We start from the raw sequence: 14282 nt of genomic DNA on the forward strand, positions 1-14282 counted from the left end.
GAAATGAGGGAAAGTTTAAAGTAGTATTATGAGACATAGCATCTCCAATGACACCAGAGAGTTAGTTTTCTGTTTGATCATATTGCTGGGCATACAAACTGCATTTTCTTTTAATTAAAATATTTTTCATCAAAGCCACAGAGAAATCCTGTCTCAAAAAACAACAAAAAAATTTTTTTTCATTTTACATCCCAACCCCAGGTCCCCCTCCCTCCCCTTTTCCCACTTCCCCTGCTTTTCCCTATCCCATTCCCTATCCATTCCTGAGAGGTTGTAGGACCTCTCTTGGGGAGTCAACCAAGTTTGGCATACCAAATAGTGGCAGGACCCAGCACCTCCTTCCTGTGTCAAGGCTGAACAAGGTATCCCATCATAGGGAATGAGCACCAAAAAGACAGTTCATGTACCTAGGATAAGTCCTAGTCTCACTGCCAGGGCCCTCACAACAAATCAAACCACATATCTGTCACCCACAGTCAGAGGGCCTAGTTTCATCCCATGTAGGATCCCAAGCAGTCAGGCCAGACTCAATGAGCTCCCACTAGCTCAGGTCAGTTGTTTCTGTGGTTTTCCCCATCATGATCTTGACTCCTCTTGCTCATATTACCCCTCCTCCCTCTCTTCAACTGAACTTCAGGAGCTCAGCATGGTGTTTGGCTGTGGATCCCTGAATCTGCTTCCATCAGTTACTAGATGTAGATTCTATGATGACAATTAGTGTAGTCACTAATCTGAATATAGGGGAAGGCCTGCTTAGGCACCCTCTCCACTGTTACTAGAAGTTCTAGCTGTGGATTCCTGGGAATTTCTCTGGTACCAGGTTTCTCCATAACTCCATAATGACTGCCTCTACCAAGATACCTTCTTCATAGCTTTCTCATCTGTTCCCCCCCAAACTAGGCATTCTAGATACCTCATGCTCCCATCCCCTCACTTCTACTCCCCCTCCCAGCTTACCCAGGAGATCTTGACTATTTCCCCTTTCTGGAGTCCTCCATATGTGTCCCTCTTAGGATACTCCTTTTTACCTAGCTTCTCTGGGGTTGTGTATTGTAAGATGGTTATCCTTTATTTATATTTAATATCTACTTATGAGGAAGTACATACCATGTTTGTCTTTCTGGGCCTGAGTTACATCATTGATATACACATATTTCTATCCATTTGCCTGCAAATTTCAAGATGTTATTGTTTTTTACTGCTGAGTAATACTCCATTGTTTAAATGCATCACATGTTCTTTATCCAACAAAACTCAAGTCCAAATGGATCAAAAACATGAACACAAATCCAATTACACTATAAATGATAAACAAAAAAATAGAAAATAGCCTTGTATGCTTTGGCAGAGGAGACCACTTCCTAAATATAACACCAGTAACACTGACATTGAGAGCAACAATTAATAAATGGGACCTCCTGAAACTGAATGCTTCTTTAAGGCAAAGAACACAGTCAATAAGATAAAATGTCAACCTTCAGAATAGAAAAAATTTTCATCAACCTTACATCTGACAAAGACCTGATCTTCAAAATATATAAAGAACTGAAGAAACTAGACACCAAAATACCAAATAATCCAATTTTAAAACAGGGTACGGATCTACGCTAAGAATTATCAACAGGTGAAACTCAATGGTCAAAAGACATTTAAGGAATTTCTCAACATTCTTAGTCATCAGAGAAATACAAATTAAAACAACTCTGAGATACCATCTTATACATATCAAAATGGCTAAGATGAAAATAAACTGATGACAGCCTATGTTGGAGAGGATGTGGAGTTAGGGGAACACTCCTCCCCTTGTTGGTGGGAGTGCAAACTTATACAGCCACTTTGGAAAGCAGTATGGCGTTTTCTCAGAAACTTGTGACACAATATACCTCAAGACCCAGAAATATTACTCTTGAGTATATAACCAAAGGATGCTCAATCATACCACAAAGTCATTTGTCCAGCTATGTTCAGAACTGCTCTTAAGGTTAGTTTGTTTCACCAGGCAGTGGTGGTGCATGCCTTTAGTCCCTGCATTCAGGATGCAGAGGCAGGCAGATCTCTGCGATTTCAAGGCCAGTATGATCTATAGAGAGAGTTCCAGAACAGGTACCAAAGCTACAAAAAAAAAACCCAGTCTCAGAAAAACAAATAAATAATAAAAAATTTAGTTTGTTTCCCCATGGAGACTGCCTTAAAGAAAACTCAATTTTCCTGAACACTAAAGATGTTGAAGATTTCTTTAATTGCTTCTAGCTCTTTGTGTTTCCTCTTTTGAGAAGACTCTGCTTAAACCTGGGCTTTTGTGTAGATAGTAGGAGTTCCAGTTTTATGTTCCTGTGGGATGTCTGTGTGTATGAAGGGTGTGTATCCATGTCTATATGTATTTCTTGTACTTTTTCCTTTGATTCTTTTTCTTGTTTGTTTTCTTCTTTGTTTCGATTTTCTTGTTTTGGTTTTAGTTCATTTTATTACTTCTTGAGATGCCTGACTATTTTTTAATGAGAGAAAAATAAAGATTGTGGATTTTGGTGGGATGAGAGGGAGGAGAATCATAGAGGAGTTGAAGAAGGGGAAACTGTAATCAGAACATATTGTATTAAAAAGTATTTTCAATAAAAGACTGAGATTCCTAAGAATAAGTAAAATAAAATAACCCCATGGGTGCTCTATGGGAATCCTCAAATTACTCAGGATTTTGCCCTAGATGTTGGTTGTTCTTCACAAATGGATTCCAGGGCTCCATTGCTGAAGGCAGCACCCATACAACTCATGGAAAATGGAGAAGTTGAGATAGAGCCAACCTATAGTCTTTATCCCTACTGACTACTATTCCTGATACTGTGAAATACTCTGCATTTCAAAAAGTAGAAAGATAAACACCAAACGAGCTGACAAACCCTTCAGTCTACAATGGTGACCTTCTTGCAACATGTGATGGTACAATTGGGGCACAAGCTTGAAGAATAACTGACTAATATACGATTGACTTAAAGCACACTTCATGACATTGAACCCATAACTGACACTATTGGTATGCTAAAGGAATATTGCAAAAAATGACTCCTAATAGCATTACAATATGCTCAAAATCAATGTTTTAATCAGCCATTATCAAAGAGGATTTCTCCCACAGCAGATGAAAACACATTACAGAGACACACAGCTGGACAATAAGGAAGAGAGGAAGAGACTTCAAAACAGTCTTAAATGAGATGTCTCCTTCAAATGCCTCCCCTCAGGCTTCAGGGATATCTGGGAAAGATGAGGTGGAAAGGCTGTAATAGCCCGAGTGGGTAGAGGACACAGAACAATCAAGACCTCCTAAACCCAGCATGACTGATGTGCATGTGTACTCACAGACACTGTGGGAGCATACACAGAACCTGCACATGTCTGGGCCAGATGGGGTCCCAGCACAGAAAAGGAAGTGGACACAAGCTCCATCCCTAACCCAGAAACTATCTGAAATTAGTGAAAGCGTTCAAAGGAAAGCATTAGTTTCCTCCAACCGAGTCTTACTAGGTAAACAAACCACCATTAAGAATAGACACCATGCCCAGCAGTAGATGGCCAATACAAAGAAACCCAATGACATTATTGGAGACTGTGTCTCATAAGGCTTTACCAGAGCTACTTTTCATCAATTATTAGTGTTAAAGCTTATACTGCTGTGGCAATAATGCTCTCAGTTTTCTTTTAACCTCCTTTGCATGAATAGGAACCTTCTGCCAGACCTCTCAAATCATCCTGTTAAGTCCCAGTTCTAAAACAACAGTTATAAATAACCATAAATCAATCCCTGACTCTGGAAAACTAAACAAAACTTTCTGTTTGGATTTCCCTCAAGGAGTCCCAGCTTTGTATGTTTCAAGAATGTGGTTAGAACTGGCCTTGCCTTGTAGTCAAATTAAAGATTATCTTAGAATACCCCTGTATTGCTGGTGGGAATGCAAGCTGGCTCAGCCCCTTTGAATGTCAGTGTGGCAATCTCAGAAAATTAGGAAACAACTTTCCTCAAGTCACAGTAATACCACTTTTGGGTATATATCCAAAGGATGCTCAATCATGGGCTCAACTATGTTCATAGCAGCACTGTTTGTCATAGCCAGAACCTGGAAACAACCTAAATACCCTTCGACCAAAGAATGAATAAGGAAAATGTGATACATTTACACAGTGGAGTACTACATAGCAGAAAAACATAATGACATCTTAATTTTTGCAGGCAAATGAATGGATCTAGAAAACATCATTTTGAGTGAGGTAACCCAGACACAGAAAGACAATTATCACATATACTCACTCATAAGTGGTTTTTAAACATAAAACAAAGAAAACCAACCCACAAATCACAATCCCAGAGAACCTAGAAAACAATGAAGACCTTAAGAGAGACATACATAGATCTAATATATATGTGAAGTAGAAAAAGACAAGATCTCCTGTATAAATTGGGAGCATGGGAACCTTGGGAGAGAGACGAAGGGGAGGGAAGAGGTGAGGAGGGGAGCATAGAAAAATGTAGAGCTCAATAAAAATCTAAAAAAAGACCTAACTACCTTAAACTTACCATAGAACCTTCATCCAGCAACTGATGGAAGCAGAGGCAGAGAGCCACAGCAGAGCACTGGGAAAAGAGGTCAAGACCATGATGGGGACACTAAATGAAACAGCTTACCTGAGCTAAGGGGAGGTCACCAACTCTTGTCGGACAAGAAAAGAACCAGCATAGGACCAAATGAGGCCCTTGGAATGTGGGCTATAATTGTATGGCTGAAGTAGACTGTGGGGCCACTGTCTGCTTGTGCTGACATTTTGAAACCCATTCTCTTTGGAGGGATTCCTTACTCCAGCCTAAATATAGTAGGCTTTGACTCTTCCTCAGAGCATTGTGTCTTACCCTCTCTGATGAGTGGGTGGGAGGTAGGGTGGGGAGGAAGGTGGAGGGAATGGGAATAAGGGAGGAAGTGGGAACTAGGATTGGTATGTAAAATGAGAAAAGATATGGTTTTTGTTTTTTTTTAAATAAAAGTAGAAAAAGAATGTGGTTAGAAGAAGGAAAATACAAACATACTAGGAGAGAACAAAAGACAGAAGGAAGATACTCAGTTGTTGTACAGTCTGAATCAGAAGCCTTAACCCTGAGAGTTCTAACCTGGAATATTCCACTTCAGTGTCTCCTTCTCTGGCCCTCAGTGCTCACCCTGACTTGAATCCCTGACTTGGACGGTCAGGATTGGAATTATTCTCTGTCAAGTGCCATCACTGTCCTTTATTAGACCCCTCCTTTCTTGGTTGTTGCCAAAATTGAGTGAAAGTGAACTATTATTTGAATTGCAAAGATTATTTGCCTTTTGGACATTCTTGATGTTATTTCAGGGATCTTAGTTTCAACTACGTATTTTCTGGGTCCAGCTGAAACCATCAGGACATAAAAATGCATCAGCATACTATATCCTGAGAGGAAGCTAAAAGCAAGAGATAGTGTCACTCTTTCCCAGACGGATGTCTAACGTGTACTCCCAAGACATGTGGTAATGCTGTTGGAGTAAAACAATCATCTAGCATGTTCTGTCAGAAAAAATAGACAAGATTCTCTGGAAGTCTCCTCTTTCACGGTGTATTAAGGACCATATAGCCCATCATAGCTCTTAGACAAAACACGGATCACAGCAACAGCTTACTTTGTAGTTGCCAGTAGAAATCATTGTCTTTGCAGACACTGAGAAATGACTCTTTCAGCAAGGGAACTGCACACAGCTGTCAGAGAGGAGAAGGTAAGTCAGGTTGCAATAGTTTAGGGTAAGACCCAAGTTATGTCTCTGAATCAAATCAAGAGAAAAGAACCAGATGAAACCTTGAAGAATAGAACTCCAGAGTGAAAAAGTGAGGCAAACACTCATAAGTGATTACTAGATAAAAAACAAAGGATAACCCAACTACAATCCAGAGCTGCAGAGAAGCTAGGTAACAAGAAGGACTCTATGAGGGGAACATGGATAGCTCTGGGAAGGGGAAATAGATGTGATCTCCTGGGTAAACTGGGGAAGGGGAAACAGAGTGGAGGGGATGGAGGATGAAAACATGAATGAACTGGAATGTTGAGTTGGGGGAGAGAGGGAGTGTGAAAGCAATGAAAAAAATATCTGAAAAAAGCGAAAACTCTCTTGATATAAGGAACCATTATAGGGTTAGGGATAAACCCAGCACAAGGGAAATTACCAGGAATTCACAGAATAACCCCAGCTAAGACTCCTAGCAGTAATCAGGAGAGTGCCTGAACTGGCATTCCCCTGTAATCAGATTGATGAATACCCTGTCATCATAGAATCTTCATCCAGTAACTGATGGAAGTAGATACAGAGATCCACAGCCAGGTACCAGGCCAAACTCCGGAAGTCCTGTTGAAAGGAAGGAGGAAAGATTACATGAGCAAGCCGGTGTCAAGAACATGATGGGGAAATCCACAGAGACAGCTGACCTTAGCTCATGGAAATTCACTGACTCTAAACGAACAGGTGAAGAACCTACATGGGACTGAACTGTGCCCTCTTCAGGTGGGGAACAATTATGTAGCTTAGTTTCCAGAAGAGCCCCTGGCATGGGATGCATAAACTGTTTTTTAGGGGACCATTCCCTATGGTAGGATGCATTTCTCAATTTTGATGCAGGGGGAAGGGTTTGTTTCTGCCTCAACTATACCAAGCATTGCTGACTCCCCTTGGGAGGCCTTAGCTTTTCTTAGGAGTGAAGGGGGGAATGGCTCATGAGTCCAAGGAGAGCAGGAGGAGGGGAGGATAGGAACAGTAGTTGGTATGTAAAATGAATAATTTTTTTAAAAAAAAGCAATATGAGATTCTCCTATAAGAGTTCAGTCAAAAGTCCCCATTTGCTGCACCACACCTCAGCAAGTATATTGTTTTCTTTCTATTCAGTTGCATTAATTGAACTTTAAGTAGATCAGCAGTACAGACAACAATCAGTATGGGTCACACAGCAAAAGAAAATTCCACAATAGAAAGCAGAAATATCTTCAATTTGTGTTTTATTTTAAAGGGGACACAATACTCTTGAAGAATTCTGGTATTCATAGCTGAATAAAGAAAGAACTAATAACTAGTGTTTATGAGAAAATACACAGTTGCATCAGTACATTACTTAAAATTCTTTCCATTATACCAACTGACAATTAAGTGAAAATAAGCAAAAAGAAAATTGTAAGAATAATAACCCTGGTAAGCTTGCTAATTTGAAAACAAATTAACTCCCTACCATTTCCTAGCATTTAAATACATTTATTTCCATCCCTTCCAGAAATTAAATGATTATGAATCACCCTACAGACTTGTTCACTGAGTCTATTATAAGGAGCTTGTTATAAGTAGGTATATGATAAATATTAACTAATGATTGTTTTAAAGGGATTTTTATTTATTATTAGGACACTGGTTGTAGCATTCACAAAACAAAATACATGAAAATCAGAATAAACTAACATAAAACTCAGTAGATCACACATCTCTGAATGCATAGGGAACAAAATAAATCAGGAATTTTACTTAGATTTTCCCCGGGGTTAGAGTGAGAAGTTCTCCTCTCAATAGGATCATAGAGGGAAATAAGTACACACCAAATAAGAGATTCTATAACTAGGGGGATATTTGAAATTATGATATACAAATGTTCATCATGTCTTTATAAAAATATAATGATGAATGAAATATAGATTGGCATTGAAAGAAAATTTATTAACTAGTTCAATGCAATATTAAGAGAAAATGGTGTTTTAAAAATATGAAACAATATACAGCATAAAGAATTTCAAAAGCATTATTGAATGGAAAATTATTCATTTAAGTAAAGAGATCTAGTCTATTTGCATTTGGATAGTGATTAAGAACGCCAAATCTACATGATAGAAATGACATACCTGGTGGTCAGGAGTTTGAGTTTGTGGAAGCTAGTGACCAAAATTACCACAAGGGGGCTTACAACTTGGTATAATATACTATGTTTACATTATGGTGGTGACTACATCAACCTAAGTATCTTTCGAAGTTCACCACAGCATGAATTCCATCAAAAAAGGATGAATTACTGTTGGTGATTATGTCTCAATATACCCACTACCCTAGATCAGTTAATAATATTTGAATGAAATTTATACAAGTAGGAACTTCTGTAACACTTCTTCTTCTAGTTACTATATATTTTATTTATTACTTGAATAATATTCTATGTATGTGAGTGCTTGAATACATGTACATAAATGTACCACATACACGGATGGTGCCAGGAGGCCAAAATCTAACATTGGATGTTCTGAAACTGGAGTTAAAAGATCTAAGCCATGGTGTCAGTGCTGGGAAAGAAACCCAGATCAACTGCAAGGGCACCAAGTTTTTATAGCTTCTAAGCCATCGCTCCAGTTCCTTTACTATAGATTTTACATTGGTCACCCATTTATCTAAAATTTCTTTTAAACAAGGACAATGAAAAGTAGGAAATGAGCATGATTTGCCTGAAAATAAAACAGACAATAGATAAAAATTTAACCATAAAATATTTCCTAAAATCTATTATTTCATGATACTCTTGGCATTTCAAAATCAAATAACACAAAATAAAATACTGCTAATAGCAAAAAGTTGGCAGAAATATTATTTTAGAAACATATAAACATTTTAATACTATATACACCAAAACTTTAAGGTCTAAAATAATTTTGTAACATATAAATATTTTAATAAAAAATCATCTAGGTACTTTAATACATAATTTTAAATGAAATGAGACAGAGATGTGAATTAAAGAAGAACTTGTTCAAGTCACTCAAATCTTCCTCTATCACAGTCACTATTTATGTCACTGTTCATTATTGCTAAATATGATAATTACAAACGTGCACTCTACTGTACTCTAAGTCACTATGAGTTAAGCAGTGAGTTATATTTTCAATCTTCTTACTATTCCTATGAAAATATTAGGTAGATATTTGGACTGAAAATCACACCAACAGCAAGACATCTATTGGTTTTTATTGCATTGTGTTTTAAATGACTAAAATAGTCAGTCTCTCAAAATGAAGAGATGGCTCAGCTATCAGCAACCTCCTCTAACTCAAGCTTCAGGGAGACCTGATAATGCTAGCATCAGCAGGCACCTGTACTCATGTGAGCATATCCTACCACACAAATATATTTAATTAAAATTAAATTAAAACTTTTTTAAAAGCCCAACATTCTCATCATACTTACTCTCTTTGATATCGTTTGAGTAAATTGGGAAGCAGAGATTATGCATGAGAAATATATAGATGACTGGAGTAATAAGAATGAAAAAAGAGAATTTAGTAATATAATGAAAGGATATATTCATGAAATTTTACTTTTCTTTGAATAGGAAGAAACAAATGCATCATTAATTCACTGACCACAGTATGAGAAGAAATTTCCTAGTCAAAGTCATCATGAACTAAATCAAATTCATTTTCTAATATAATTGTCAATGCTTTATAACATCACATTCTGATTTATAGAATGATCATAAACTTTAAATAAGCCAATACCAATGATTCAAGCTTGCTGTGTCAAGACGTAAGAGAAAGTTTTATAAAATGTTAATTGTCAGTAAAAGATGAGTTAATTGGTCAAGTTCCGGGTCTGATAGTCATTTTTTGTGAATGTATTCCTTTACTTTTAAACACAAGTTACATGAAGACTTAGGTTCCTTTCAAGGAAAATAGTCTCTGGATTCTCACGCGTATCTGCTGAGTCTTGATACTGTATATGATGGGGTTCATCAAGGGTGGAAAAAGGATGTAGATATTGCCCATGAGGACCTAAACCACAGGAGAGAGATGCTGCCCAAATCGGTGCACCATGGTCAGACCAATGATGGGGATGTAGAAAACCAAAACAGCAGAGATGTGAGAGACACAAGTTTGCAAAGACTTCATTCTCTCCTCCCGGGAAGCAATGGCTAGAACTGTGTGCAGGATCATGACGTAGGAGGCAAGAATGAGCATTGCATCTAATAATAGGGTGCAAATTACCAGAGCCAGAGCATAGAAGCTGTTGAAGTGAATATCTGAACATGCCAGACGAATTAAGTCTTGGTGCAGGCAGAAAGAGTGAGAAAGGAGATGAGGCCGGCAGTAATTTAAGAACTTCAAACGGATGATGACTGGAGGAATGAGCATAGAACTCCTACATATGATGGCCACTCCAATTTTCACAATTTTGGCATTGGTTAGGATGGAGGAATAGCGTAGAGGGTTGCAAATGGCAATGTAGCGGTCAAAGGACATGGCAAGGAGGACAGCAGACTCCATGAAGGACAAATCATGAATGAAATAAGCCTGTGCAATGCAGGCATCTAGGCTGATATCTTGAACGAAGCGCCAAAGGATGCCCAGCACTGTGTGTACAGTGGACAGCCCCATGCACAGGTCTGTGAGGGCTAACATAGCCAGGAAGTAGAACATGGGCTGGTGCAGGCTTTGTTCAATCCGGATCACATGCAGTATCATGCAGTTTCCCAGGAACACCATTGCATAGATGGTTGAGAAAGGAATGGCAAACATAATTAGTAAACTTCTAGGCCAGGAAATCCAGTGAGAACAAATCCAGAGGTACTTAAGTTTGGCATCGAGATAATAGACATTGTTAAAAATATAAAATATTTCTGTAGGAGTATTCTATATTATATATACCATTTCTCATTTAATATTGATCTTTTGTTTAAGAAGAAATTATTTAGTTTCTGTAAGCAGATAAGTAAATGCCTGATGGTTGTTGATCATCACAGAGACCTCTTGTCTAGACATCAAACATTTAAACCTAGTATTAAGAGATATCAGAGAAGCAGGGAGTTTGGGGATGATACAATAATGTCTGGCGTCTTTTGGGATTTAGATTGTATCCTGCAATTCTGAGAGTCAGTCCTAGAGGATCACAATGCTTAGTTGCAGGTTCACAGTGATGTCATGGTTGGTATGCCCTCAGGAAGATATTAAATGTGTGGGCAGTTTTCCTCTCTGGTACATTTCACTCCCCTCAAGTCATAAAGAACCCCTATGGAAACAGATTGGTTGACATAACACTTATTATTATTATTATTATTATTATTATTGGCTCTTGGAAAAAGAGAAAAGAAGCAATCTTAGTGGAAGATTAATGTTTTGTTGGGCATCACAGTACTTTTCTCTTCTCCGAATTATTAATGTATACAAATTATACTTTGCCTTTCTTCTCAATCTACAGGAGATTTAAGGAGATTTAATAATGTTAATTTTTATGTTTTCACTATGAAGCACGGACTTCAAACCGTGTGATTCTAAAAACCTACAGTGTTTATATTATCTGAGTGATGTGTAATTTAAATAAATTGGGAATTAGAGAATGTGGCACACATTTAACACTATATCAGTAATAAAGAAAGCACATCTGGGCCTTGCCTCATATACATCTACATCCACTACTGTATCTCTGAGAAATTCCACATAGTAGTTAAAGAACTTTCAAACCTGCCTAACCTGTCTGCAACATGACTGCCTGAATATGAGTTAAACAATAACCATGAAAATTGACGTGGGGAAAGTCCAGGGGTCCTCAGTCCTACACAAAGAAATACAGGCTATTAAAAAAATACCTAGAACATGAAAAATTGTCCTCCTACCCAGAAAAGAGCATACCAATTGGTTATTAGATACCAAATGGTCAGCAATAAAACATAAATACATATAATATTATTTCTATTGAAAACATTTACTAATGTGATTGTAAATATATATAATGACAGCAGTTAATGTAAAAAGAGATCATGAATTTCATAAAGATGAATGAGAGCTATTTAACAGGGTTTAAAGGAAAAAATGAAAGGGGACAGATGAATATTATAATCTCAAAAATGAAAGAAATAATTTTAAAGAGAAAACATCAACATGTGGAATTGTGTTCTAAAAGGTTTTTCAGAAACCAACAACATCAGTTCATACTAATAAATTAACACATGATACCTTATTTAAATGCTATTCATAATCCCCAAGTGACAAATATCCATAATGTTCAGTTGAGAAAAGCAGTATCCCCACCTGTTTTTGCTAAGGGAATATATTCTATATTAATTGCAGTTTTGATGTTGGTTTTACAGTCACATAAAATGTCTTTGTCTTCAGATCAGACACGTTGTTTTAATAGACACTGTAACTCTGTAAGTAGATTTATTTCTTTATGTTTTAGAGGGTACATGTAAGTCTCCCAAAGACATTCATTTTGGAGAAATTTGCCTCTATGGTTGGAAAAAGATCAGAATAAATGTTTGTAAGTTAATTTTTTAAAGAAATTCTATACAGACTTAAAAAAGAGGATAAAGTAGCATATAGCTCAGGAGTAGACTGCATGTTCAGTGTGAACTGTGGATCAGTTCCCAGCACCAACACCAATATAAAAGTGAAGATTGGTACATTTCCTCCTAACTTTGTTTCAAAGCAATAAGTAGATTTTAAAATCTGAATTGTTCAGAATTGTTTAAAATTCTCTCTCTCTCTCTCTCTCTCTCTCTCTGATCTCTCTCTCCCTTTCCCTCTTCCCTCTTTCTTTCTCTTCAGTACGAAGATTGTGAGGAATTGAAAGAGGGAAAAACATGACAAAAATGTATTGTATAAAGATATTTTAATTCAGCACAATTTAATAGACAGCTCAGTGGGTGAAATTACTGGCAATGCAAATTGCTAACCTGAGTTTGACCCTGGGACAGAAGAAAAGAATAGACTCCTGAAAGCCATCCTCTGACTCTCACCTGAGTTATGCAACATGCACACACATGCCAATAAATAAATTTTGAAATTTAATGAGTTTCCAGATAGTCTATATGGACTTGAACAATACATATTCTATTGTTGTCAGATAGAGTATTTGATAAATATTAATTTGTTTATGTTGGCTGATTGTGTTTTTCAAAAATAACGTGATTGTTGATATTCTGGTTGCTGTTTTAGAGAAAGAAGAGATGAAATTCATTCCCTTAATTGTGCCTGTGTATAGTTCGTCTTTCTCTGTAGCATTTCTTTTGAAGATTTCCTTTAAGGTGAGTAGTTCTTCATATTTTAATGAAGTGATCTCTTTTTCATTGTGAAATTTGCACATTAACCGTGTCAAAGTAATTTAATATAAAAATCTATTCATCATAAACATGGCTGCTCAGAGTTGTTTGCTGTTTTTGTATTTAGGTGCAAAAAGGAATAAGAATTTTTCCTGTACTCAATTTTAACCCATATGTGTTTTTAAAATGAAAGTACATTTCTGTAAAGCAAGATAGAGTTGGGTTTGTTTTCAGTTGTTTAGATTATTAATAATTAGCCGGGCGATGGTGGCGCACGCCTTTAATCCCAGCACTCGGGAGGCAGAGGCAGGCGGATCTCTGTGAGTTCGAGACCAGCCTGGTCTACAGAGCTAGTTCCAGGACAGGCTCCAAAGCCACAGAGAAACCCTGTCTCGAAAAACCAAAAAAAAAAACTAAAAAAAAAAATTAGATTATTAATAATTGAGGCCATTAAATAGTTGCTTTACAGATTTCTGCTTGCTTTCATCCTTTTCCATCTCTTGTTATCTTTCCTTCATTTAATGACCCTATTTCAAAAACAATGCGGATTCTTCATTCAAAATACACAGCTTGTACTGGATTTTATTCAGTCTGAAAAAATATATCTTTACAGGTATATTTAGAAAATTCACTTTCACTGTGACTATTCTTTTTTGATATTTTTTAAATTTTTAATAGATTTTATTGAGCTATACATTTTTTCCTCTGTTCCCCTTTCTTCCTTTCTCCTTTTCTTCAACTTTCTCTCATGGTCCCCATTTATCCCAATTTGTTATTTAAATCCAACAAATTCTTAACACAAAACATCTGGGAAACCTGGGACACAATGGAAAGACCAAACCTAGGAATAATAAGGATAGAAGAAGGAGAAGAAATCCTGCTAAAAGGCACAGAAAATATATTCAACTAAATTATAGAAGAAAATTTTCCCAAACTAATGAAGGATATACCAAGACCACACAAAGACTCAACCAAGAAAGAGAATTACAGGCCAATCTCACTCATGAACATAGATGCATTTCAAAATCAAATAACACAAAATAAAATACTATCTAGAGCAAAATGCTGGCAGAAATATTACTTTATAAACATATAAACATTTTAATACTATATACACCAAAACTTCGAGGTCTACACTAATTTTGTAACATATAAAAATTTTAATGAAAAACCATCCAGTC

General features: G+C 36.9%; 1 pseudogene; it reads right to left on the bottom strand.

Annotated features, from left to right (window-relative positions):
- Positions 1-9718: 9718 nt before the first annotated feature.
- Positions 9719-10662, bottom strand: LOC101989833 (annotated as a pseudogene).
- Between the last annotated feature and the right edge of the window lie 3620 nt (positions 10663-14282).

This window comes from Microtus ochrogaster, unplaced genomic scaffold, assembly GCF_000317375.1.
Source record: "Microtus ochrogaster isolate Prairie Vole_2 unplaced genomic scaffold, MicOch1.0 UNK73, whole genome shotgun sequence".
NCBI lineage: Eukaryota > Metazoa > Chordata > Mammalia > Rodentia > Cricetidae > Microtus > Microtus ochrogaster.